Source organism: Anser anser (genome assembly GCF_964211835.1).
Source record: "Anser anser genome assembly, chromosome: 1".
In the NCBI taxonomy this organism is placed as follows: domain Eukaryota; kingdom Metazoa; phylum Chordata; class Aves; order Anseriformes; family Anatidae; genus Anser; species Anser anser.
In genome coordinates this window covers 111,002,465-111,027,851 of record NC_139720.1, presented here as the reverse complement: position 1 = coordinate 111,027,851, position 25,387 = coordinate 111,002,465, and the positions used below count along the sequence as shown (strand labels likewise).

General features: G+C 34.8%; 1 long non-coding RNA gene across 3 annotated transcripts; it reads left to right on the top strand.

The window, feature by feature from the left end:
- The first annotated feature begins 4,587 nt into the window (after window positions 1-4,587).
- Window positions 4,588-18,858, top strand: LOC310892717. Of its 3 annotated transcripts, none has more exons than XR_014578324.1 (4): window positions 4,588-4,648; window positions 4,859-4,932; window positions 11,694-11,744; window positions 12,166-12,251. It is a non-coding gene; the product is annotated as an uncharacterized lncRNA (long non-coding RNA). The 3 variants fall into 3 exon arrangements; XR_014578322.1 differs by lacking the exons at window positions 11,694-11,744; window positions 12,166-12,251 and adding exons at window positions 18,417-18,475; window positions 18,621-18,858 and having other exon boundaries at window positions 4,599-4,648; XR_014578323.1 differs by lacking the exons at window positions 11,694-11,744; window positions 12,166-12,251 and adding exons at window positions 18,417-18,475; window positions 18,621-18,858 and having other exon boundaries at window positions 4,599-4,932.
- The last annotated feature ends 6,529 nt before the right edge of the window (window positions 18,859-25,387 follow it).

Sequence of the window (25,387 nt, the reverse complement as noted above, 5' to 3'; positions counted from 1 at the left end):
ATTTAGCAGAAACCACCAGTGGTTATTTTTGTCCTTGATTTTTATTTCCAGCGGGTGTCCCTTTCTGGTAGTGGTGAGGGACTCTTAAAAGACAGAGTGGAAATAGTGAGTATATAAATACTCCCTCAGGTCTTTTAAATAAATGAACATTCCTGAAGCTTGCAATATCCTTTAAGTGTGCACTTATAATTTTATTTAAAGCTAGAGGCTGCTTGTTGGGAACTCTATTTCCATTACACTGACAAACTAATACTGCTAACTATTAGTCATATGGCCTAATCAACAGACTGACTTTGAGGAAGACAGTTATTACAACTAACGCCATTTTGTAAAGTATTTATTTGATAGCCTAACATATATGATGAGTACATTTTTTTCCACAACACCTTAAATAAGGGACATTGACTAGGCTGGTAGAGTAAGAAAAAAATCCCATTTAGAAAAAAAATTAACAATAATAATAATAAAAACTTGCAAAAACTATGATCATGAAACTGGTTTGACCCTAAATGTCATCCTAAAGCAAAGTCCAGGGCAAGCATATGTAAGAGAATCAACGTAAGACAAAGGACATTCAAAGACTTCAGGGGAGGTCATGGGAAATGTTTCCCATCTTGAACTTGATTATAATCAGTTCTAATTGTTACAAGGCTCATGTTGTTTTAAAAAAAAATGCAATAATAAAATTTAATCTTACAGGAACTTGAACCAAATGTTACATTTAATGAGAGAATCTTTCCTTGGAGAGTGTATAGATTGCACAGTAAATGCAAATTGTCATTTTTAGTTTGAAATAGCTGTCTGTACTAAACATTACAGGACTATTTAATATCATTACTGAAAAGCAGATAAAAGTAACTTTCTCCTTAGGAAAAATAAATAAATAACAATTGATTATTTAATATATTTCCATTTTTAGAAAATCATATACTTTTTCTTCATTACTTTACAAGATCATTATTATTAATATTATTAAATTTTACAAGTTCAACTATTAAAAGTGTATTTTAATAGTTGCAGCTTTCAGCTCTGAACAGCTACATGGTATGTGACAGCCAGCAGGAACTCTTCCAAAGAGTCTGCACTCAGTATACTGGGCCAAATTCTCAGCTCCAATAGATTCCTTTGAGACATCCAAAATGCCCATGAATGTTGTTCTTCTGGACTAGGTTCTTAACTTCTCATTTTGCAGTCCACCCTGGTGTATTCGGAAGTATGGGGGACAGATGGTTTTGCAGAATCCCAAGCAAGAAGTAGGGTTAAGAAAATCTATTTAGTTTTTAAATCCTCTTACAAAATAAAGCTGATACAGAATTATGCATCTTTGTTATAGAATTTAAAACGAGACTTGGAATACTCTAGAAAATTTTCAGTCCCTCATAACTTCTATATGTATTTTGTCTACAAGGAGATATACACATTTGTTTTTCTTCCATGGGCAGAATGCACATATGACTTTTCCTGTTCTCAGGGAATATATTCATTATTGAATACCAAACCAGAAATGATTATCTGACTCATCCAATACTCTCATTTTTAAGACTGATCTTAACTTTCAGTCCCATCTTAACTTCCAGTCCTCCACATCATATTCACATCCTACAACTCTCTTCCCTACAAAGTGGAAGATGGGTAGTCAGTAATCAAAATGTCTTTTGCAATGAAATAAAACTCATTAGAAAAAAAAAATGTTTAAAGGAAACTACCTTTAAAAGGCAGTTGCAGGCATTCTCCAAGGACATTACTTCCCGGATCTGAGTAGTCCTATGGAGATAACCTGTTCTTCCACAGCAAAACATGTCTCTTTCTGTTGCTGTCACACACTCTTTATTATTTTCTCTACTCCACTTCTCTGGCATAATTCTCTTTTCCTCTTGACAGACTTCTAATAGGTCATTTTTTGCATTTTGATATGCAAATTCAGAGCGTAGCAGAAAACACTTGTCTACATGGAAGCAGGATTCATAATTCCTGAAGTGCATGGACCTGTTCATTGTCTTTCAAGCACAGTTGGATATCTTGTTTCAGAGATTCCCCCAAACTCCTTTCTTTTCCTCCTTCCAAAGCATAGTAAACCAATACTGTCATTACTCCATTTGCTGTCTCAGCTTTAACACTAAATAACTGTGTAATCTACAGTCAGAGTACTGACAGTAAAGATAAACATGAAGTCTTAGTAGCCTTTATTGCAATTAAAATTAACACTGCTGAGTATCTGCACTATCTGAATACCAACACAAGTTTTATTGGAAAGGCTGCAGGATACACTCCTTGAACCCTACTGCAATGGTGTTACATTAGAGCTTTCTAATGTTGTGGAGGAATCTCTACCCACCTCCCCACTTATCCACCCTTTTATTAAAAAAATAAAATAAAAACGTTGAGCATTTCTGGAGTGATATCAAATTGAAGTATTGAGTTATTGCTATAGTCTTCTTTTCATTGGCTGTGGTAAATTTAATGTTTGTTAATTGTTCAGCATTCCCTCTTGTCACATCCATTGAGACCCTCACACTTGTGAAGTTGTTCTTTTAACTTTATGCACCTGAGAAAGCTGTTGATTCCTGTTTTTTTATTATTCTCTCCAGAATGAAAGACAAATTATAACTGCTATTTGCTTTTGGGTAATCCAGCCACCTGACATACTAAATAGTTGCATTTTCTGTATTTTTATAATGATAGCCATCTTTGTCTCTTTTTCAATATATAACTTAGAATAGTCAGGTGTTCAAGGATGCTAGCTAAGCAGTATTTGTGCTGTCAATGGTGACTGTAGAAAAGAATAGAATTGACAAAATTTTACCTGCTAGTAATGGGCTGGAAGAGAAGAACCTATCACAGAAAACCTATTGCTCAGCTGAAAAAAAAACACATTAATGAGCTCATGAGATAAATTTTCCACGTGGTAAATACATAGGTTGGCAAGAAAGTGGTGGGCATGCCTTTTTTTTTTTTTTTCCACTTTAGCTTTTATCCTGGCTACCTTGTACTTGCACACTGTGCTTATCTGAGGGTTCAAGCTTCATGTAGCAAAGGAACTCTTGACCTCTTGAGCACTTTGGTTTGTTCCTGCTTTGAAGCAGCCTGTTAAAATTAGCTCAAAGAAGTGGCAGTTAAATTGAGAGATGCACTGGGGAGGGGTCATATCTGCTGCCAAAATATTTCTAGGAACTGAAGACAAAAAATGGATGGCAAAAGACTTCTACAACTGAAGAGGATGGTTTTAACTTTAGATATTTTTTTTTTATGGCTCTAAGGGTGGGAGCTCTAAGGTGTTGGGAATCTGCTACTGGCAAGGAGATTGCAGGGAGAGAAGATTTTAATTATTAACATATTAACATATTTATTAGCAATCAGTTCAGAGACGATAGGGAGAAAGAGAGTTGTCATTTTTAATACGTGTCTTATTAATCGTGGATGATACTAGGATTACAAATGGGAATCTGCCTGGAGGCAGAGGGCAGAAGAGATGATTTTTATTAAACATATTGAGCCAATTTCTATCCTCTGACACATGCACGCAGCTTCCATTGAACTCTATGAGAGACCTACACTTGCTTTGCAGGGCATAATTTTGCTCTGCATGTTCTATATATATTAATCATAATTAAAAATAAGGTTCATGGCAGGGCTGAGGGATATGTGGTTGAGGCAGGGTAAGGGCCAAGGTAATCTACTTTATCAACACACATTTCCAAAGGTGCCTTGTATCTTGGCAGGGGATATAAAACAAAACAAACAAAAAAAAAAAACCAAAACACTAATTCATATTATATGAATATACACTGACATATCATGTTGTGTAATATTTCCTGTTGTAACACCAGAACACCAGTTACAATTTTTAACTTTTCTTTACTTATCTTTATAAAAAAAAAAAAAAAAAAAAAAAGATCTGTAAAGGACTGTTATAGCTATAAAACTAAACCAAAACAAACAAAAGGTTTAAAGCTCTTGGGAACACAATGATTGTTCTTTTGTATACTGTAATGCAAAAATATTCCCTAATGTAACAAAATTAAACAACAAAATTAAACTGGAATGATTAGTGTTATCATTGTATTTCTATCTGAAGTATTAAATTGTAGCCCTGTTTTATATTATGTGTTTTGGATTGGAAATATTTCTCTACATTCCAAAGGAATCATTTCCATGCTGTGAAACTGAGTTGTCCTTTGTGATTTTCTGTAAGTGAACTTTACATAGTTTTACTAACTCCTTGGATTTAGTTGTTATATCTATGCCTGGATATTTCCTAATTTGCTTTCTGTCAGGTTATTTTGTTATATATTTTGTATATCTTATTTTAAAGCTCCAGATTTTATTATCTTTAGATTTCCACATCTTGAGAATTGTTTTTTTTTCCCAGCTCTTCTCTGCCTTTCATCATGTCACTGCCCTCCTCACAATCATATTCAAGTGCTCAGATTGTGTTTTCATTTACATCCTTTGCTTGTTAAACTCAGGCCTCTCCATTCCTGTACTTAACTCAGATCAGAACTTTAACACCTTGTGGCCCTGACCTGAGTGCTTTAAGCTGTCTTTTTTAAGTCTTTTTTTTTTTTTTTTTTTTTTCTTTTTTTTTCAGGACTCTTGAGTAACCTGTGCTGGTGATCCACAGATGATGAGATCTTTCACAGAGAGAAAGGTGTGTTTTAGATTAATACTCTCCCTATCAATTTATCCATCTGATAGGTTTGGAGGACTTCACTCTGTCCTTGTTTGTCAGATTTATTTAATAGTACTCTGTTTTGAAAACTTCACATCCCAGATCTTAAATCTTAATCTAAGGAAGTATTGGCTCATACTTTTTTATTGTTGTTGTTGTTATTATTATTATTATGTTATTTTCTCCTAGCTTGTTCAGGAGACAGAAGAATTAACATCTCAGTTATGAGCACTTTTGGGAAACAGGGAGATCCCAGGCATCAGGTAAGGACATTTGTTTTAAGTCACAGACAACTTTCTACGGCCCTCCTATGAGTGGTTTTGTGTCAGAGGACATTTGGGTCTCCATGTAGTACCCTGTGAGTGTGTGAAGTACTTTGAGATAAGAGTGAAATCACGTCTTTCACACAGACTTCAGTGAGGCATAATGTTTTCCTTCTGAAAAGAGAGAATATCTACACAGTGTAGAAAGGGAAAAGGACCTTCTTTCTGAGAAAGAAGATAAGATGGCCAAGATAGCAACCTCTTCTTCATAAATGACTCCTGCACCTAGTTATGTGTGCCATTTAGGAGAGCTTCAGGTGAAAGGAACCAATTTGTGATTTTCTTTAGGATACAGGTGTTGAGACTTCAGAAGAGTGATGTGGGTTACAATGCCTTTTCTGCAATTTAATTCAGACTCTAAAACTACTAATTTTTAAAGTCTTCTTTTGCAGGAAACAAAAACAAAACAAAGCAAAACAAACAAACAAACAAAAAAAATAAAAACACTTTTCTGGTATTCTGACTGGAGTTCTAGACACACATCTTCTCCAAGGCAGTTTCTGGATTCCCATCAGTTCTGAATTTTGAAACCTGGCTGAATTTTTCATTCAGGTTAAAAATGCTAAATGAGGTTATATTAATAGATGTTAAACACACACACACACAGACACACACACACAGACACACTAATATATATATATATTCAAATACTTTGTTTAAACGTATTAAATTCAAAACAGAGAACTGAGAAATACTATACATATCTCTGGTGAAGAAGTTACTAAGCTTGCATAAAGTTAAGTAGAAATTTTTCAGAATCTGGGGCAGAAAGAGTAAAAAAAAATCTGTTTTATAAGTTATTGATGCATGTTCTAGACAAGACAAAGTAGCCAAAAAAGAATTGAAACCAAAACATAGGGAGATGCCATTGACCTCAGACTACACACTGTATCTGTATTGGATAGAGAGTTTAATAAAACTACACATATTTCTGACGGGGCAAATTAAACATACAGGGGAAGAGAAATCAGAAACTGACATGACATTTGCTTTCAACATCTGGGTCTCACATACTAAACAATTTCTCCCCATGTTACAGACATTTGCAGATTGTTTTAAATAGTAAAACGTGGGTAAAACTGTATCTCTATTTGAAGTCTACATCAGTAAGAATGATCTGTTAATCTCTTGTTAGCAAAGGTTGCAGATGCTACATCATTTGACAGAAAATACTAGCTCCAAAATTGAGGCATTTTTTCTTTTCTTTTTTTTCTTTTCTATTGTAGGAAAGATTAATGAGAAAAAAAAATCTGTTACTGAAGACCCTACAAATATTTTAAAGGATTATTTATGTGTCCCTTAACAATAATAGTATTTATGCACATAACACTTAAAACACTGATTTAAATCTAGAAACTTTTGTTTGTTTTATTTTATTTTTGTTTTTGTTTGTTTCCCTAGGAGGGATACTCGTTCTTGAGGCTACTAGGGTCATTTGACCAGATAGCATAAAGTGGTCATGGATTTCTGTCATCTGTTTTCCCTCTGTTCCCTCTTCTCCATATCTTTTAGATTTATAGTTTGAAGTCAGTTTCTGACTCTGGGTATGTAATACGGAGTCTGAACAAACTGACTTCCTTTGCATTCTTTCATGTGTATTTATCGTTATTCCATAACAGACTATCTAAATTTGTTCATAAAGTACCTAGTTGCTTTCTACATCTCTATCCCTCTCACTCTTAGGCCTACTCACTCCCAACTTAATCTTCTAGCAATTAATCTGGCACCATTCTTCTTTCTGCTGCTTTTCCTTTTTTTGACTGGCTGGCAAACTGCTTGTATTAATTACTTGAGTTTGAGGCTACTGCCTGTAGTACCCCTCGTCTGCAGGCAGCTAACAGCCCAGGCCTCCCACTTTCTGAAGAAGCAGCTTGGTGAAAGAAATACTGCTATTACCACCATTCCAGTGGCTGCTCAGCTAGCTGGTGCACTAAATTGCCAGGAAGAATGACATACACTACTGGTGTAGTCAACAGAGAGAATTTCAGGGCTGTGGCCATGTGGATTTTATGACAATAAGGGAACAAAGGGAATATTATCTCAAAAGCATGGCTCATGTTAAAAGGAGACACTTTTTTTTTTTTTTTAAAGCTGTTTGGATATCCAATCCATTTTTTTCCTTATGACTATTTAATTCCATATAAAATAATTTTATTCCTAAGCAAAGTTTTCAGCTAATGATAATCACAAGTGATCTGTGTTTGCAAGTTCCTCACAAAATACTGTATAATGTGAGTTCCACTTGCATTAAGTTTTCTCTCTGTTTTTTCTGGATCTGTAATAACTTTCAGTGTAGATGTAGTCCAGTAGTGAAGTCAGTGGAAGTCAGTGAAGTCAGTTTGTTTAAACAAGGATGTTTGCAGGATGTACAGCTGTAATCTAGCATTTTCAAAAGTTATAAATTTGTTGGTTGAAGGATGATGATGAGTACGTAAACTTCTTGCTAATGATGTCTAAAGTAGATAACTTGGTAGCAAACCCAGACACTAATCTACTATATAGATGATGCCATAATACCTTGAAATTTTATTTAACAAACAGTTAAGGTAAATATCATTAAATGCAAAAATAAAAGGCATTAGAGAAAACAGCTAAAAACAACAGAAGGTTGTTTACCTGGGTCAGTCAAAATGCACTTTTTAACACACATGATAAGAGTATCGCACATATTTTCTGGATTGTTCTTGCACTAAAGTTGTTTTCCTACTTTCCATAATGTTCTTTCAGGATGTTAAAAAGAAGTTTAAGCTACATTAACTCATCCACCCTGTTAGAGGTACTTACCCAGAATGCTTTTGAATTGTCTTTGGCATGAAAATGAGTTTTCTTCAAAGTCACTCTCAGGTTGCAACTGAAATTGTCCATGTGTAAACAACTTGAAATTCTTATGCTAGATTGAAAATCCACACTTAATCAAACTATTTGTTCACTGACTAAGGGGATTTCAGTGCTTCCTGGAGATGAACTCAAATACTTCATGAATTAGAAACAAGAGATGATTCACTTTCCTAAATTCAAATTTACCCAAATGTTCATGAAATTTGTAATGAATTATTAAAAATATTATTTTGCTTTAGCTGTTAGGCATTAAAATAAGATAAAGTTTCAATATAGATATAATAATAAAAAAAAAATACAGAGGTTTTGATTTAAATGTTGTTAACCAGAATCTGTAAGGGCAATATGAACAAGTTCAACCCAAAGTCTGAAGTTTCTAATATCTGTAATTGAAATTCAATTAGAAACCTTAAATATGTGTATTTAGAATATTTTCTACAGCTATAATGATGAATTAGGTCGCATTTCATAGTTTCATGTGACAACATTTTTGATAATAGTGATACAAGATGGCCAAGTCATTTTCCTGTTTTCAGCTGGGATAGAGTTATTTATTTATTTTTTTATATTTCCTAGTAGCTGGTAGGTTGCTGTGTTTTGGATTTAGGATGAGCATAATGTTGATAACACACTGTGGTGGTTTTACCTTGCTAGGCAGCTGAACCCCACCACAACCGCTCTCTCATTCCGCCTCCTCAGAAGAGGAGGGGAAGAAGAAAAGGAAAGAAACTCATGGGTGGAGATAAGGATAATTTAACTAAAGGAAAAATAATTATTAAGATAAATTTGTTATTAATTAAATAATAAAACTAAAGGGAAAAGGAAAAGGGGAAGAGGGGAAAAAATCAATCAAACAAACAAAACAAACAAACGAAAAAAAAACATGCAAAGACGTGTGGAAGTGCAGAGGAAAGAAATTGCTCTCTACTTCCCACCAATGAGCGATGCTTGACCACGTCCTTGAAGCAGGGCCTCAATGCACGTAATTGTTGTTTGGGAGGACAGACGTTTTCACAACAAGAGCCCACCCCTCCCCTTTTCTTCCTTTTTCCATCTTTTATTGCTGAGTGTGACATCACATGGTATGGAATAACCCTTTGGTTGGTTTAGGTCAGCTGCCCTGGTGATGTTCCTTCCTCACCTCTTGCCCATCCCCAACCTGCTGACTCTGGGGGGGGTTAGACGGAGTCCTGATGCTGTGCCAGTATTACTCAGAAGTAGACACAACACTGGTATGATACCAATGCTGTTCTAGCTACAAGTTCAGAGCACAGCACTGGGAGCTGCTGCAGGGAAAGTTAACTCCATCCCAGACCCAGTACACACCAATATTTTCGTTGTTGCAGAGCAGTGCTTATAGTAATTTTGGGGCTTTTCAGCTTCTCATGCTGCCCTGCCAGAGAGAAGGCTGGAGGTCCACAAGGAGCTGGGAGGGGACAGAATCGGGACAGCTGACCCAAACTGGCCAAAGGGATATGGATATCCCATGCCATATTACACCATGCTCAACAATAAAAACTGGGGGAGTTGGCCACTCAGGTGGTGGTTGCTGCTTGGGATCTAGCAGGCAATCAAACAGGGGTGGTGAGTAATTGCACTGTGCATCACTTGCTTTGTATATTATTTTACCATCATCATTATCATTATTATTTTGCCTTATTTTTCTGTCCCATTAAACTGTCTATCTCGACCTGTGAGTTTTCAATTTTACTATTTTTTTTCTGATTCTCTCCCCCATCCCACTGTGCCATGTCAAATCACAAAAATCATCTGTTATATTTCAGAGATAACTGAAGATATTCAGAATGTTTCACTAAGCAAGTCTCAGGAGAAAGTCATTCCACTGTATACAGGATGTTTGGAACTTTACATTTATTCTAGACTTAGCCTCATATGTCCATAAATTTAAAAGACAGAAGTATTTATAATAATTGGTTCTGAAACTTGGAACCAGTTGGATTTTCTGCTGAAAACCTGGACAGTATTACCTAGTTGTCAGAAGAAAAATGAATTAATGAATCACCATTTGTAAAGGAGACTAAAATTATCTAACCTGCGTTAGCCTTTAAGAAAAATTTTACAGGATTACGACAGTTAAAAATACATTGTTGACACTGGAGAATATTGCACTTCAACAACTTAAGCAGAAATCTTTAACCTAGCCTGACTGAAATTTGACTGCTAGTTCCATGTGTATCTAAATACGTATCTAACACCAATGATTATTCTAGAAAGTGTTCATTTTGAAGCAAAGAGTAAGCACAGTTATGTAAAACAGATTTTTATTTTTATTTTTATTTATTTTTATTATTATTTTTAATTTTTATTCATTTTTGTTTTTATTTTTATTATTTTTATTTTTATTTTTATTTTTATTTATTTTTATTTTTATTTTTATTTGTTATGTATTTGCATTTTAGAAATCATGAGTTCTGATGCTGTAAAAATCTATGCTCATTGTTAACTCCACTGACATGTATGTAGCAATGTGTCCTTGTGGCCAGAAGGCCGACGGTATCCTGGGGTGTATTTGGAAGAGTGTTGCCACCAGGTCAAGGGAGGTGATCCTCCCCGTCTACTGAGCCCTGGTGAAGCCACACCTGGAGTATTGTGTCCAGTTCTGGGCTCCCCAGTACAAGAGGGACATATAACTACTGAAGTGAGTTCAGAGGAGGGCTACAAAGATGATTAGAGAACAGGAGTACCTGTCGTACAAGGACAGGCTGAGAGATCTGGGCCTGTTTAGCCTGGAAAAGAGAAGACTGAGGGGGGACCACATCAATGTGTATAAATATCTGAGGGGAGGGTGTCAAGAGGATGAAGCTGGTCTTTTCAGTTGTGCCCAGCAACAGGATGAGTAGCAATGGGCACAAACTTAAGCACAGGAGATTCTGGCTGAATATGAGAGTGCATTTCCCTACTGTGAGGGTGACAAAGCATTGGGACAGATTGCCTGGAGAGGTTGTGAATCTCCTTCTCTGGAGATATTCAAAACCCACCTGGATGCCATCCTGCACAATGTGCTCTAGGTGATCCTGGTTGGTAGGGGTGTTGGAATAGATGATCTTCAGAGGTCCCTTCCAACCTCAGCCTTTTGGTGATTCTGTGGTTCTGTATTCACTTTGTGCTTGGCAAGCGCAGGTACTGAAAGCCAGACATATGTGTGCCTATGTGGCGAGCAGGGCCCTAGCAGTAAAAAGTTAGAAACAGAAATGTTCATGTACAAAAATGCATAATGTGTTTTGGTAGTTATCAATGGCTAAATGAAGAAAGAGGAGACTACTTTTAAGAAGAAAATTATAAGAAAGGAGTGGATAGAGGAAAAGGGCATTTGCTGGGTTAGAATACAGAGGTACCTGACCATAGCAGCATTAAAGTGGGAGAGCGAAAATGGGAGACAAAGAAATGGAGAGGAACTTACTGTGTTATCTACACACATATAGCTTTCGTTTTCCATATCCAAGTCAGAATATCAAACAGATATTTCATGAAATTGCAGGAATTAACTCCTTTTCAGGAATTCCCAATATGTTATCATTATATGCATAATTTCTCACAGATTTATTTAAAATTTTATCAGGAACTGTATTCAGCATAGATGATACAATGATGATACATTTAACTTGTTTAGATAGGTTTGTCACAAAAATTGTTGCTATATTCAACAGCAGGGTGCTGCAGAAAACTGCATCAGTTTTCAAATCTCTACTCTTCTTCAGGTTTTCATGATCATGTCTTACTATTCTGTCTAAAAATGATAGTAGATATGCTTTCCTTTCCAACTGCAGTATTTATTTGTTAAGGTAAAATCAAGGGATTGGATATGTACAAGAAAAAAGTTGAAGGGTAATTTTATTTTTCAGATAGTTCACAGTGAAGTGAAAATGTCTACATCAGATGTGAAGAGAGTTAAGGTAAATTTTTTTCAGTTGAAACCTTTTGTTGTAAGAATCCCAATGGTTGGGATATTATTGTATGAATCCCCAAAAGTTCTTCTGTTAAATATAGAATTAGTCAATAGGTTTAAAAAATAAATAGTAATAATAGGTAGTTGTGTGTAAACCTCACAACAGATGTAATACTCAATATCATTTTCCCGTTCCATCCTAGCCAGTTGTGAGATATGGGCTAAAATCCTGGCTCCACTGAAGTCAATGCCAAAGCTCCAACTGTTATTACTATGACATAAAGATTATAGAGATTATACGAAAAACAGCAATTTCAAGTGACCAATATTATTTGCTTGAACTATTCTTATGAATCTGAAGATGTAGGGAATAAGTTTTTGCCATTCTTTCAACTTTTCCAACGTAAGGTGCTGTCTTTTCCTTTCAGGTTCCATATACTTGCTTTTATTTTTTGTACCGAATTCTGAGAAGCAATATTTTAATATGAGGTAGACAAAATCAAGCAAAATCAACAGTAAAACAAAGATGCTGTGATTATTATTCTTGTTAGAAGTTGTCTTTTTAACTAAAATAAAGTGTTTTTATCAAGTTATTCTTGCGACATATGTTTTCACTTCCTCTTTGTCTTTTAACTTCACACTTCTGAGCATGATGAATGATCACATTGAAAATACTGTCTGATTGTATGAAACTATTGCCAAATGCAGATGGAAGCAGACAGCAGTCTTTTAAGATTTGAAATAAAAGATAGAATTCAAAAATTCTATGATTAAGCAGAACTATTTCAAGCTATTTATATTAAAAGAAGAAAAGCTCTGGCATTGTTCAGTCTAAGTTGCTGAAGGGCATTTTCTGTGCCTTACATGACCTACTTTTAAAACAACAAGCTTTTAAAATTTCAGAATTAGTATATTTATCTTAGGTTTTGTTGTTGTTTGTTTTGTTTTGTTTGTTTGTTTTACTGTTGAGACAATACAGAAGATTAAAACTTCCCCTGTTTGTACTTATTTATCTCAAGAAGAAATATATAGACTGGACAAATCAATGTAATAATATAATTTCTAAAAGCTGTTGTTTTTAAAACTTATATATAAGATATTGTAAAAAGTCTGCAGTATAAGTCATATTCTGTTTTCCAATGTCAAGACTGCTTTTGGACACCTGTTACAGTATAAGAATCTAATCTTTAGGAAAGAACTTGAATTACAAATTACGGACTGATAGCAGGGCTCTACTCTTTCACATGCACAGAGGCATCTCTTTTCAGAGTCAGTCTGAAGTGAAGTTTAAACCTCTTTGCATTGAAAGAAGTTAAAGTATGTCTTCAATTTTATGAATATAGACTGTAAATAATACTGACTGTTGGCCTGTCTTAAAATAAATTATTTCCATATTTTCTATTAAAGAATAGGACCCTTAAGAAATATCTTTTTTTCCTGAGCCCTATATGTATTTTTCAAATGTTGCATATAATTAAAAATCCCGCTTAGTACAGGACTATTTTTGGAGAAACATTTGAAGAATGAAGGGCAGATGTGTCTTTCCTGTCTGTTTTGTGAAACTGGAACAACTGTCTTTCCTGTGCTATTCGCTTTTCATCAAAACCTAGTCACATGAAAGGTAACTGCAGTCTTCCATAACTCTCAAGAAGTGAAGCCCCATGATTTTTCTACAGCTCTTGCTTGTAAGGTTTGCCAGACATTGACAGAAAATATGAAAATGCATGATAAATAACTGAAATGTGACATATTTTATGTGACAATGTTCCAAAGCTTTGGAACAATAAGATATTTTAAGAACATCTTCATGTTCTGTACCCCTGAGAAAGAAGCCTGAAGAAATGGGAACATCATAATGTACAAAGATAATACACTAAGTGTATCAACAGTATTATCAGCAGCTTGGAACTCAATGCATTCACTATCTATCTCTGCACAAATATTTATTGCTTGTGATGATGAAGAAAAACAACTTTTAGGAAGTGGCTCTTAGACAGGAATGTCATGCATATAAATACTTTCAAATAGCAGTAGCATCTTGAAAGATCAGACCATTTAATTATTTCCCAGGCTATCGTTTAAACGTGCATTCTTTTGTTAAAATATTTGCAGAGAGGATGCCTACACATCACTGTTCAAGCATGTATTTCTATTTGAAAGGCAAGAGATGGCATTTAGGTCTGCAAGCTGTGAGCTATTGGTTCCCACCAGAATCCAGTCCTAGAACACCTCTGTGCAGAGCAAATTGCACAAGTGCTAGAGGAGAGTGGGAAGGATGGTATCTGTGATCAGCCTCTTTAATCACACAAGTGAGGAAAGTGAGAACGTGTTCAAGATCAGTGGCTCCAGCATTCTTGGTATTATTAATAAAAAATAATAATGCAGTAGTGTGTTTTTTTTTTCTTTTTCTTTTTCTTTTTTCTTTTTTCTTTTTTCTTTTTTCTTTTTTCTTTTTTCTTTTTCTTTTTCTTTTTCTTTTTCTTTTTCTTTTTCTTTTTCTTTTTCTTTTTCTTTTTCTTTTTCTTTTTCTTTTTCTTTTCCTTTTCCTTTTCCTTTTCCTTTTCCTTTTCCTTTTCCTTTTCCTTTTCCTTTTCCTTTTCCTTTTCCTTTTCCTTTTCCTTTTCCTTTTCCTTTTCCTTTTCCTTTTCCTTTTCCTTTTCCTTTTTCCTTTTTCCTTTTTCCTTTTTCCTTTTTCCTTTTTCCTTTTCCTTTTTCCTTTTCCTTTTTCCTTTTTCCTTTTTCCTTTTTCTGTTTCTTTTTCCTTTTTCTGTTTCTTTTTCCTTTTTCTGTTTCTTTTTTCTTTTTCTGTTTCTTTTTTCTTTTTCTGTTAAACTGTGATCTTGAGAAGATAGCCTTTTCAACACATTCAGCTGGGAATAGACATTTGTGCAAAACTGTACTGATTTGGTTTTGTTTTGTTTTTAAGAATAAGCTATGCTCTTTATGTTTACAAATGTAATCCCTTCAACCATTTTTTTCTGGAGTCAGAATCTATCTGTGAATGGTAATTAATCCTAGTGGATATTCATATAGGTGCTTAAAAGCCTTGAAAAATCTGGCCTTAAAGGCCCAAAGTGAGAGGATTCATGACAGACATTTAAGGTTCTGTGACACTTATTTGAGATTACCAGCTCTTTCTCAAGCTGTTGTTCAGTTACTCATTATTCTTTGTGTAAATGGTTCCCCAAAATAAAAATGAGAGGGCGACATAGAGGTATAGATGGTGGGTGAGTAAAACTGAGGCTGAAATGAAGATTGTTTCTCAAAATTAAGGCTATATGAAGTATAAACTATTCATTGTATAACCCTGTGAATGAATTATTTGTCAGTTTAAATATAAAAGCAGAACATTGATTCCGTAGAAATAAATTTTCTCTTTAAAATTGGCCTATACTTACATGTGCAATTACAGAAAATAATGACAATAAATAAAGCATTACAAGACTGTATATTCTTCTGCTAGGAATTCATGCAAATTAGTTCTGATACACAAGAAAGCTTTTGTCTCAAAAAACAATTGTCCTCATCCAAAACCAGAATGTACTTAGGGGTATGAGCCAAGGTATACAATAACAACATCATGGCTTCCAATATCCAAAAGTTTTAAAGCAGGTAGTATAGAGTTCAAAGAGCATGATAGACTGGGAGGCTAAGTAGTTGTCCAGTTGTGCAGGCATTTTTTTTTCCCCTTTTCTTTTTGGATTTGATTATTCACAGGGGATCAGAAACTTCAGGATAAGTGAAGCTCTCTTTTTCTCTCTCTCTTCATCTCCCTCTGACAAGTCTAGAACCTTTTCCAGAGATGTAACTACAGGTCATGCCAGTGTTAGCTTTAACTGCCTTTGCATTATACTTAGGGCATAACGATTATGATAGCACAGGCCTTAATTTTGATTGCATATGTCCAAGTTAGGAAAGATATTCAGTGAATTTAATGGTATAGTTGCTGCATCTATACAGTTGTACATGTTTGGGTCAGGGAGATCAGAGCTAGTTTAAACATGCCCATGGAAGCTGCAATCATCTACCTGGATTGTAAATTAAATGCATCTCAAAGCGTTATCTATTGATATTCCTCTTGAATATGTCTGATTGTTAATATAGGAGAAACACCATAGAGTCTCTAGCCCCTAATCTGTCTTTGTTACTATATACAGTGGCCTGATAAAATGAATGTATAACTAGATACATCAAAATAGTTCCAGTTTCAGAAAATTTACAGACATAGGAAATCTGAGGAAATCACAGCTGTTGGCTAGCACATATGCAGCAAAGCAAGGCTGATTATAGTTTTCCTACAAGTTTGAGCTGAAGCCTGTGCAGCTTCACTTATTTCACAGATGTGCGAAACAGTGGGTGCAATGGTATGCAAGAAGACACAGCAAACTGGAACAAAAGTAATAAAAACCAGAACATATAGACCTCATTCCCTGGGTTTAGCTGCTAAATAACAATTTTCTCTACCAAGAAACAGAAGCTTTGAGATGGTGAATGTGTAATTGAATTATCTAGGAATTTATCTACTAAATCCTCTTCTACCACAAGGGCCTACAATACTGATGATGCTCTTGATCTTCCCTGTGACATGTGACTCTGGTGGCTGTTGATCTTCTGGTCTTAAGTGTGTTATCTGATGTTGAAAAGTAGAGAGGAATAAGCAGTCTGGGCTAGACCATCTTTACAGAGTAGAATAAGGGTCTCTGGCTTATAATAACAGAATTCGTGAGTGGATGACTCTTGCCAGGTTTATGTTCAGGTGAAATGGTGAGCAAAAATACATATGCACAATAGTAAAAAATGTCCCTCACTAAAAAATATGAATACGGAATTCAGTTGCCAAGGTGACTGCAAAATAATAATAATAATAATAATAAAAAGCAAGCAAAAAACAACAACACTCTTAATTAATGTTTTATATAAGCTTCCAAAAGAGAGGAGAGGAGAGGAGAGGAGAGGAGAGGAGAGGAGAGGAGAGGAGAGGAGAGGAGAGGAGAGGAGAGGAGAGGAGAGGAGAGGAGAGGAGAGGAGAGGAGAGGAGAGGAGAGGAGAGGAGAGGAGAGGAGAGGAGAGGAGAGGGGAGGGGAGGGGAGGGGAGGGGAGGGGAGGGGAGGGGAGGGGAGGGGAGGGGAGCGGAATAAAAACAACCATACCCTGGTTGTGCCAGGAAGTTTCATATCCTTCCTCTGAGAAAGAAGCAGTAGTCCAAAACCTATTTTATATTTTGTCTGAAATATTCCTAATTTAAAATGAAAGAATGAAGGATTACTCTTTTTCTACACCAGCAATTTGTTTTAGCTTGATAAAATCTTTTTCCTACAAGCAGGTGAACCAGAGATCAACAATTCAGGCCAGCTTTTTATTACTATGTGTAGATAACAGAACTTGAAGCTAATCATTAGCTAAATTATAAACTCTAGCCATATCATGACACAAATCCTACTGGGACCAGGGCCTGTAATCCCATGATTGCCATAACAAGATGAAATACATACACAGAATTACAGACATTATATTTTCTGACATTGTTTTTAATTTTCATCTTTTTTTTTTTTTCCTCTGGACGACGGAGTAAAATATGCTACATCAGCAACCAATAAAAGCTTCAATAAAAGCTTCAAACAGAAATGTTTCCAGGGAAACCCTTCTGGCTTGGCTCTGGCATGACTTTATTCTTGTGAAAGCTGCATTGAATAATAGAACTTTTTCAAAGTGTAACTTATAATTGCAGTTAAAGATTTTCCATATTTTATTAAAAGATACTAACACATTTAAAATAATGCAGAATATTCTTGTCATTCTGTGGCTCATCTCTGTGGTTTCTCACATTATCCCTGGGATCCCTTGTGTGAAAAACATGATGTAAAAAGCCTCCTGTTTTCCTGGAATTTGAGGGAGATGATGATTTCTTATGCCAAGGCTAGCTGTAGTGGTCAGGGATGAGCTAAATTTTAGCTGTACCACTAGCAAATTTCACCAGCCTCTCTTAACTTTGTTCTTCAATCTCTTTTTAATTCCTGACACTGTCTCACAAACTAATAGCAAGGAAACCTGTGGAGCATAAGGAGGCATCTCTTTAGCAGATCTGGGTAGTATATACTGATAGAGAACAAAGATAGACAAAAAAAAAAAGCAATGGCAGGAAGAACATTATTTCCATGTTTACTCTTTTATTCATAATCTCTCTATATTCATGGCTAAACCAACCTTTTATTCTCCCGGAGTCAAAGCGATTTTTTTATCCAATCCATTTCCAACATGTTGCTGCTGGATGAGCCTTGAACTCTTTCTCATTCTCCCTCCACTCCCATTCCTTGGCTTGGGAAGTGCTTTCTCGGTTGGTGTCACACAACAGACAACAGAGAGACATCAAGACAGCATTTTTGGAGGCTAGAGAGGAATAAGGCACAGACCACAATTTCCCCCAACATGAGGGCACAAGGGATATAGACATGAAGGAAAATATGGGCAACAAAATATTTGAGATATTTGCAGCGAGGAGATGTCTTATCTCTAGCACCATCTCCATGTTACCTTCAGCTTACTCCTGTATGCAGAATAAGCATTCAAGGAAGAATATAGGCAAATTAGGGGTAGTAATTTTTTAATACACTATTGCTCATATATTTTCATACTTAATTGGTCTGCATAAATACAAGCTGAACTTTTTTTTTTTTTTTAGTTTAGTTTAATATGACCTGGATTGAAATGGAATGAAAGCATACCTTCTTCATTTTAAAGGTAAAACTGTTTTAGTGTTTTTTGTTGTTGTTTGTTGTTGCATGGATTTTTGTGGGCTTTTTTTTTTTTTTTAAGTTTTGTTTCATATATATATATATATATATATATATAAGTTGATTGTTTTTTCCCACTGTTCCAAATTTAGGAAAAAAAATGGCTCCGTTTTCTGTGGGAATGAAGAATATATCCTTCCAAAGTAAGAAAGGAAGAAAGGTTAAAGATTAAGAACGGGACAGCTGAGGCCAGTGATTTGGCATTCTTTGCTAGTGTCTGCAAAGCCTTACTTTTGCCCTCAGCTCCTATCCAAGCATCTTGAAAGTAAGTGCTGACTCACCACCCTAATATCTGTTAGTCATATCAGACTGCATTTGTCAACAAGCATTAGGTACCTTCTTCTATACTAACATCCAGGAGATGTTTTCTTTAAGTTTGTTTTTTGAAACTTTGTACTTCACCTGGAAAAAAATAATAAAGAAGGGAATGCTAATATTTAACTCTGCAGACAAGTGAAATACGTTGTTTTTATCAACAGATAAATGAATTCTATGTATGTAAGGAAAACCTCTCTGACTATCCTATTATATGTATCTTAATTTGTATGTGGAAAGGACTGCGGTGTTTAGACAAGTCCTAGAAATTAATTCAAAATATCAATCTTTATTAAAAAAAAAAATAGTTCTTTATCCCATAATGTTTGAAATTGAAAATGATTTATTATTTATTTATATTTTAGTTTTACGTACCTATGTGTTTTATAATATATACAAAATACAATACCATGTTCTATTTGGCTCTCACAAATTAAAAAGGTAGAAACTGAAGAAGCAAGCTGCTTTTTGTTCACAGTAGCCTTCTATTTCTTCTTTCCTTCCATAGACTATGTTGTTCTTACACTCTTCATTTGTTCTAGAAACAGAGGTGTCAGATATGGGATATGTCCCAAACTGTTAATATTGTATCAGATTGTTTTCTCTCCAGAACAGTTACTTTTTTTGGTGAACACCAAACTTGTGGATGGAAGACCCGTTATGAGTTATATTATTGATTATGCAGAACAAAAAAAGAAAAGCAGGTTTGTGACAAATATCTAGGTACATTTATTCTTTTTTTTTTTTTTTTTTTTTTTTTTTTAGAATAGGGTATGTTTTATACTAGGAAAACTCAAAAAGCTGTATTTTTTTTTTTTCCTGGATTGCTTTCAATAGGTAAGGGGTGTGGTGCTCTCACTTGAAGTTTCCATTGACTGAATTCAGTACTCTCTGGGATCATATACACAAGTTCAAACTGGATTTATTTATACTTAGGAATCTTAGTTTTGTATTTGTACCTGTTGAAAAGTTAGTTCAGCATGGTTTGGCCTCTATTTTGTGTCTTTAATTTTTCCTTTGTTTTCTTGTTTCTGTGAATGGTTTTGCTTTTTTTGAAAACCTCTTCTGAGGAGGCCAAACTAAAAAAAGATACACGGAGAAAACAGGGAACAATAGATACAAGTCGTACCAGGGGAGGTTTCATCCTGAAATAAGAAATTTTTTTTTTACAGTAAGAACAATCAAACACAGGAACGACCTCCCCATGGAAGTGGGTGAGTCCCCATCAATGGAGTTTTTCAATATATGACTGCTCAGAGTGCTAGATTATCTCATCTAGGTTCCCTTTTCCATGAAAGGTTGGACCAGATGATCTTTTGAGGTCCTATCCAACCTAAGCAGTTCCATGATTCCATACTTTTCAGAAATTTGTTGTTAGGACAAGAGTTTGTAAGAGTTTTATCATGTGTATTACTTAGATACATAGAACAAAAGATGTAAAAGATAAAAAAAAAAAAAAGTTGAAACCGATATGTCAAATTCCCTGTCTTTAAATGTAAGGGAATATTTTATTTATTTATTTATTTAAAAACAAATCCTGCAAAGGAAAAGTGGAAAATCAAGTCACAAAATGGGAAAAAATCAGAAGAAAATGTCAAGACCTAAATGGCTGAAGTCTTGCACTAAAATTCTAAATCTAAAACCTCACATTTTGAGGTATCAAAAAGTCTAATTTACCCAGCAGTATAGATCTGTTTTGGAAAAATCCTTTCTTTTCAGTAATGAAACTTCGCTGAATTATTTTTCTTCTGAGTTCTTTATCTATAACAATATTTCTTTTTCTAAACTGTAATAAAAGTTTATTAAAAATTAAGAACAAAACTGTTTTTGTGGGATTCTAAGACAATCATTGCCAGAATGACAATTCATAGTTTATACTTAAAATTTTGAAAGTTATTATATGTGCAGTTATAATTCCTTGAGAAACCAGGACTTAAATTCTCTCAGCAAAAAAAAAAAAAAAAAAAAAAGGGGAATATATTCCTTATATATGTATGTATTTTAACAGTTCTGTGAGCCCAGTTATCTTAGACTCATAGAATCATAGCATGGTTTGTGTTGGAAGGGCCCCCCAAGGATCATCTGGTTCCAAGCCCCCTGCCATGGGCAGGTACACTTTTATACATAGATTTCCATTTTGTCTAAATATACCTTTATTCAGCATCTTCAGTGCAAACCAAAACCCCACATTGCCATTTAGAAAGAAGATATCACATAATTGGAGAGGCTGAGAGTTGTGGTTTTTCAGCCTGGAGAAGAGAAGGCTCCAGGGAGACCTTGCAGCCTTCCACTACCTAAAGGGGATAATGAGAGCCTACAAGAAAGCAGGAGAGGGACTCTTTGTCAGGGAGTGCAGTGATAGGACAAGGAGTAATGTTTGTAAACTAAAAGAAGGTACACTTAAACTAGATATAAGGAAGAAATTCTTTACTGTGAGGGCAGTGAGGTACTAGAACAGGTTGCCCAGAGAAGTTGTGGATACCCCATCCCTGGAAGTGTTCAAGGTCATGTTGGATGGGATTTTGAAAAACCTGTTCTAGTGGGAGGTGTCCCTGCCCATGACAGGGGCATTGGAACTGGATGATCCTTGGGGGGCCTTTCTAACCCAAACCATTCTATGATTCAATGATACCTGGGCTCACAGAACTCCTAAAAAAAAAAAAATCGTGCATATTAGCACATTAATGACAATATGTGGAATCTCCTATTCCTCACTCACCATAGTCAGTCAGAGATTATCACCTATGTTATTGAATTTCTCATGACTTTCCTTCACAGCAAAACTCCTCCCCAAAAGTCCATAGTTCTAGTTCCCACTTAAATATACAGTAAAAACTTGTTTTTCCACTGTGGGTATATCAGTTGGTATACAACTAGCAAATGACACAGTAGATGACTCATTCTGCATGTTAGTATTTTCAAGCAATTAAGTCTTCAATAAAGGTTTAAAGTTTAAAAGAAGAATACTTTCTTCTTCTGTATTTTGGAAAGAGAGGGAATCATTCCCTAACTTGTACTTTCTAACAGCTCTCTGTTCTAGATTGAACTGGAGTGTTTTCTTCATTCACAACCATTTACTTCACAGTGATGCCAGTTCCTTTGGCTACCTCCTTTTTTAAAGAGAAGCAACTATGACTGAGTTTTGCACTGAATCCTATTGTCATAACTTAGACATGTTAAGAATATCTGCAAGGCTGAAGCCTTTGGAAAAGAAACACCTGATCTCTGGAGCCTGTTCATGCTAAAATATGATCCATGCTCTGGGATGTTCAGAAACAGCTTTGCAACTGAGATGCTGCAATATCATCAGGATTTTCCTGTGGCTAGAGGATTTTAAAGATGTCATCTGAGGCACCTTGGGATTTCATTTTCTAAGTAAGGCAGTTAACAAGCTACTTTAGATTTAAATTCATGTCCCTTTCCAAGTGCCTAAAACCCATTCTGGATCTAACTTCATGGTCACTGACACTGTATTCCACAGAAACACCAAGCTAGCTGTTGGAAGAACAGAGTTTACACTGCTCCTTTTCAAACTGGTGGAGAGTTTTGACTGTGGTTTCAGTAAGACTTTGATTTCACTCTCTGTTCTTTTTTGTTTTTCTCAATAGATGGAATGAAGCAATGAATTCATTCATGTAAGCAACATGAGTGGCCACAGGTGTCATCACGTCAAAGTCCATGTGTAAAGATATTTTCAATAAGCTTTCTGCAGAACAACTAACAACGTTTTCATATTTTAAAAGAAAATATGCATAATGTACTCTCTGTTTAATTGTAAAGGGGATATAAAATTAAGTTTTAATAGTGATAATATATATCCAAGTTTTCTATAATATTACTAGTTCTTCATAAACTCCTGTACAAATAGACAAAGTAAAAAACTTAAATTTCTTTTTTTCCCCTACTGTGGCAAGGTATTCCCTTAAACTCTGTTTTTGTTTGTTTGTTTGTTTGTTTGTTTGTTTTTCTCCTACAAGGGAAGAAAATACTGGTTGGTGGTTTCCCTTACTAATAATCAGTAGATGGAATTTTCTCAATGTCTTATTTTTGGTTCCAAAATCCTCTGTAAAATATTGTGATGACCTGTAGTTACAAGGGTAAACTCTGTTTGCATTCTTTGCATTTTTTAGGTGTGTAAAAGATGAATGAATAACAATTCACAAGTTTTCTTCCTGGTGTCTACAATGAGTAGTAAGGAAAAAAAAAAAAAAGAAGGAAAAGGAAAAATAAAAAGGAAAAGAACAGTCCATGAGAAACTAGAACTGTGTTACCAGAGTTTAAAACACAATTAGTACTATAGTCTGAAAAAAACTCGAACAATACATCCCCTGCTCAGATTGTCTACGTGTTCTACTGCATCTCTTTAAGTACTGAAAAAAAGCCCTGAACATTTTATGTTTTCTACAAAAGACAGCAATAAATCCAAAAATTTTAAGATCTGTTTGGGCTTTGGATCATGCAGAGTTTTCAGTATGAATCCAAAAGGTTTCCAGGGTAAAATTAGGAAAGTAAGAAAATGTTCTCTATTATTTTAATTTACATACTAATTCATTAGAGACAGCATAGTACTATGTAATAATATTTCATCAATTTATCATGAGCATAATGTAGGGCACACAGAGAAGAGCTTGTGTGTAATTCTTTGTTCTTCATAGCTATGCAAATGTTATGAAATAATATCTCTTAGAGGTATATTGTAGTCATGTGAATGTAGATAAGGCCACATAAGTATCTCACTTTTTTTTTTTTTTTGTGGATAAATAAATTACTGCTAATTGAGGCAAATTGGCTTGATGTTTTCAACCTCTGTCCTAGAAGTGCAATATTTTATGCCTTTGTGGTGAGCTTTACAAATCAACCAAGTTACTTACAAGCCTAAAATTTGCATCCATAAGTCACTCCGTACTTTTGGAAATTCCAGCTAAAAGTTACTAACAGGGAATTGCTGGTATTGCAGGTAGTACTTTTAGCAATAGTAAAGAAAGTTCACATTGTTCTGTTTCTCTTTGTAATGTGCCAGTGAGTATTAAAATAAATTCTTCATTTAGTTTCTCACTTATTGTCCTCAGTATATTCATCTTGTCATAAAACATAAGCAAATAAATCCAAGGCAGTATTTTTTTTTCCCCCTAGCAAAATGGGTACATACTATGGAATGGCATGTCAAGAGGGCTTTACCTTTAAGAACTGTAAGAGTAAAACTCTTTAAGAGCTTAAGTGCTTAAGAACTATATGGGCTTTATTCAATTAATTTAGTGACTTGAAACACACAAAAATATCCTTCATAGAAATATTCATAGCTCTTCAATATTTCTTCCTTCTGTAGATGAGATTGGACAACAGCTAGAGCTTATGCTGAGAACTGAGTAAAACATCTGCTTCCTAATTGAAGCTGTGAGTATATGCATTAAATCATATTTAGGAGGCACTTGTCCCTTAGTTAAAAGAAACAAGCAGTTATTTACAAGGAAAAAAAGAAAAAGAAAAAGAAAAAGAAAAAGAAAAAGAAAAAGAAAAAGAAAAAGAAAAAGAAAAAGAAAAAGAAAAAGAAAAAGAAAAAGAAAAAGAAAAAGAAAAAGAAAAAGAAAAAGAAAAAGAAAAAGAAAAAGAAAAAGAAAAAGAAAAAGAAAAAGAAAAAGAAAAAGAAAAAGAAAAAGAAAGAAAAAGAAACAATAATAGTAACAGCAAAATAAAAACCAGACATGTTGAGTGGAATTTCTAGAGAAGGAGGGACACACAGAAACTATGTTAGGAAAAAAGCCTTCTATCTACTCAGTAAAAATCTTCTGATTCCTAGATCTGAGCAACACAGCTCCCTCACCATCATCTGATTAGATCTCAGTGAATACATTATTGAGAAAGTAGAGTGAACTAACAGGGATTATCAGCATCTTTCTTGATTTCAGTCAGCCTGCAAGCTTCAGACTGAGTAAATGGAGGTAAGGACCCATGATGGTTTTGAAAGAAATATAGTTTCCAACTTCCACTAGACGTGTAGCTGTAAAATATTTCATATAATAATGTAGAGATAAATTATGAATGGAAAATGAAAAAATGGGAAACATATGCTTAGAGGGCAGTAAACCTTCACTGCTTATTTTTCTGTTGTGCAGTCAATTCCATTCATCAGAACTGTAAAAATTTTGCAGTAAGTCCAGACAAAGGTCTATTTAATTTTAGATTATTACTGATTTTCAGCTTGGGCCAGATAGAACACATTGAATTTTGAGACAGTTTGGTCACATTTCAAGAAAACCTGGCCAATCTATTGTTTTAGGTGGCGATAGCAGGAATACTTAATGGGCTTGATTTACAACTGCTTAAAATTTTGGCAGTCTTCATTATGCTTCACTGTGAGTCTTGGGTCTTATTCAACCAAGTATTCTCATTCAAACACAGAGTTTACAATTTTTTATAAAAACAAACTGAGAAAACTAGTGTTTCTAGAATGTGTCACTACATTGGGATAGCACATAAGAGATACTGTGTCTCATTACTTGTTTCCCTTTGTCTCTTCTCCATTCTATACTCAGTGCTAACACCC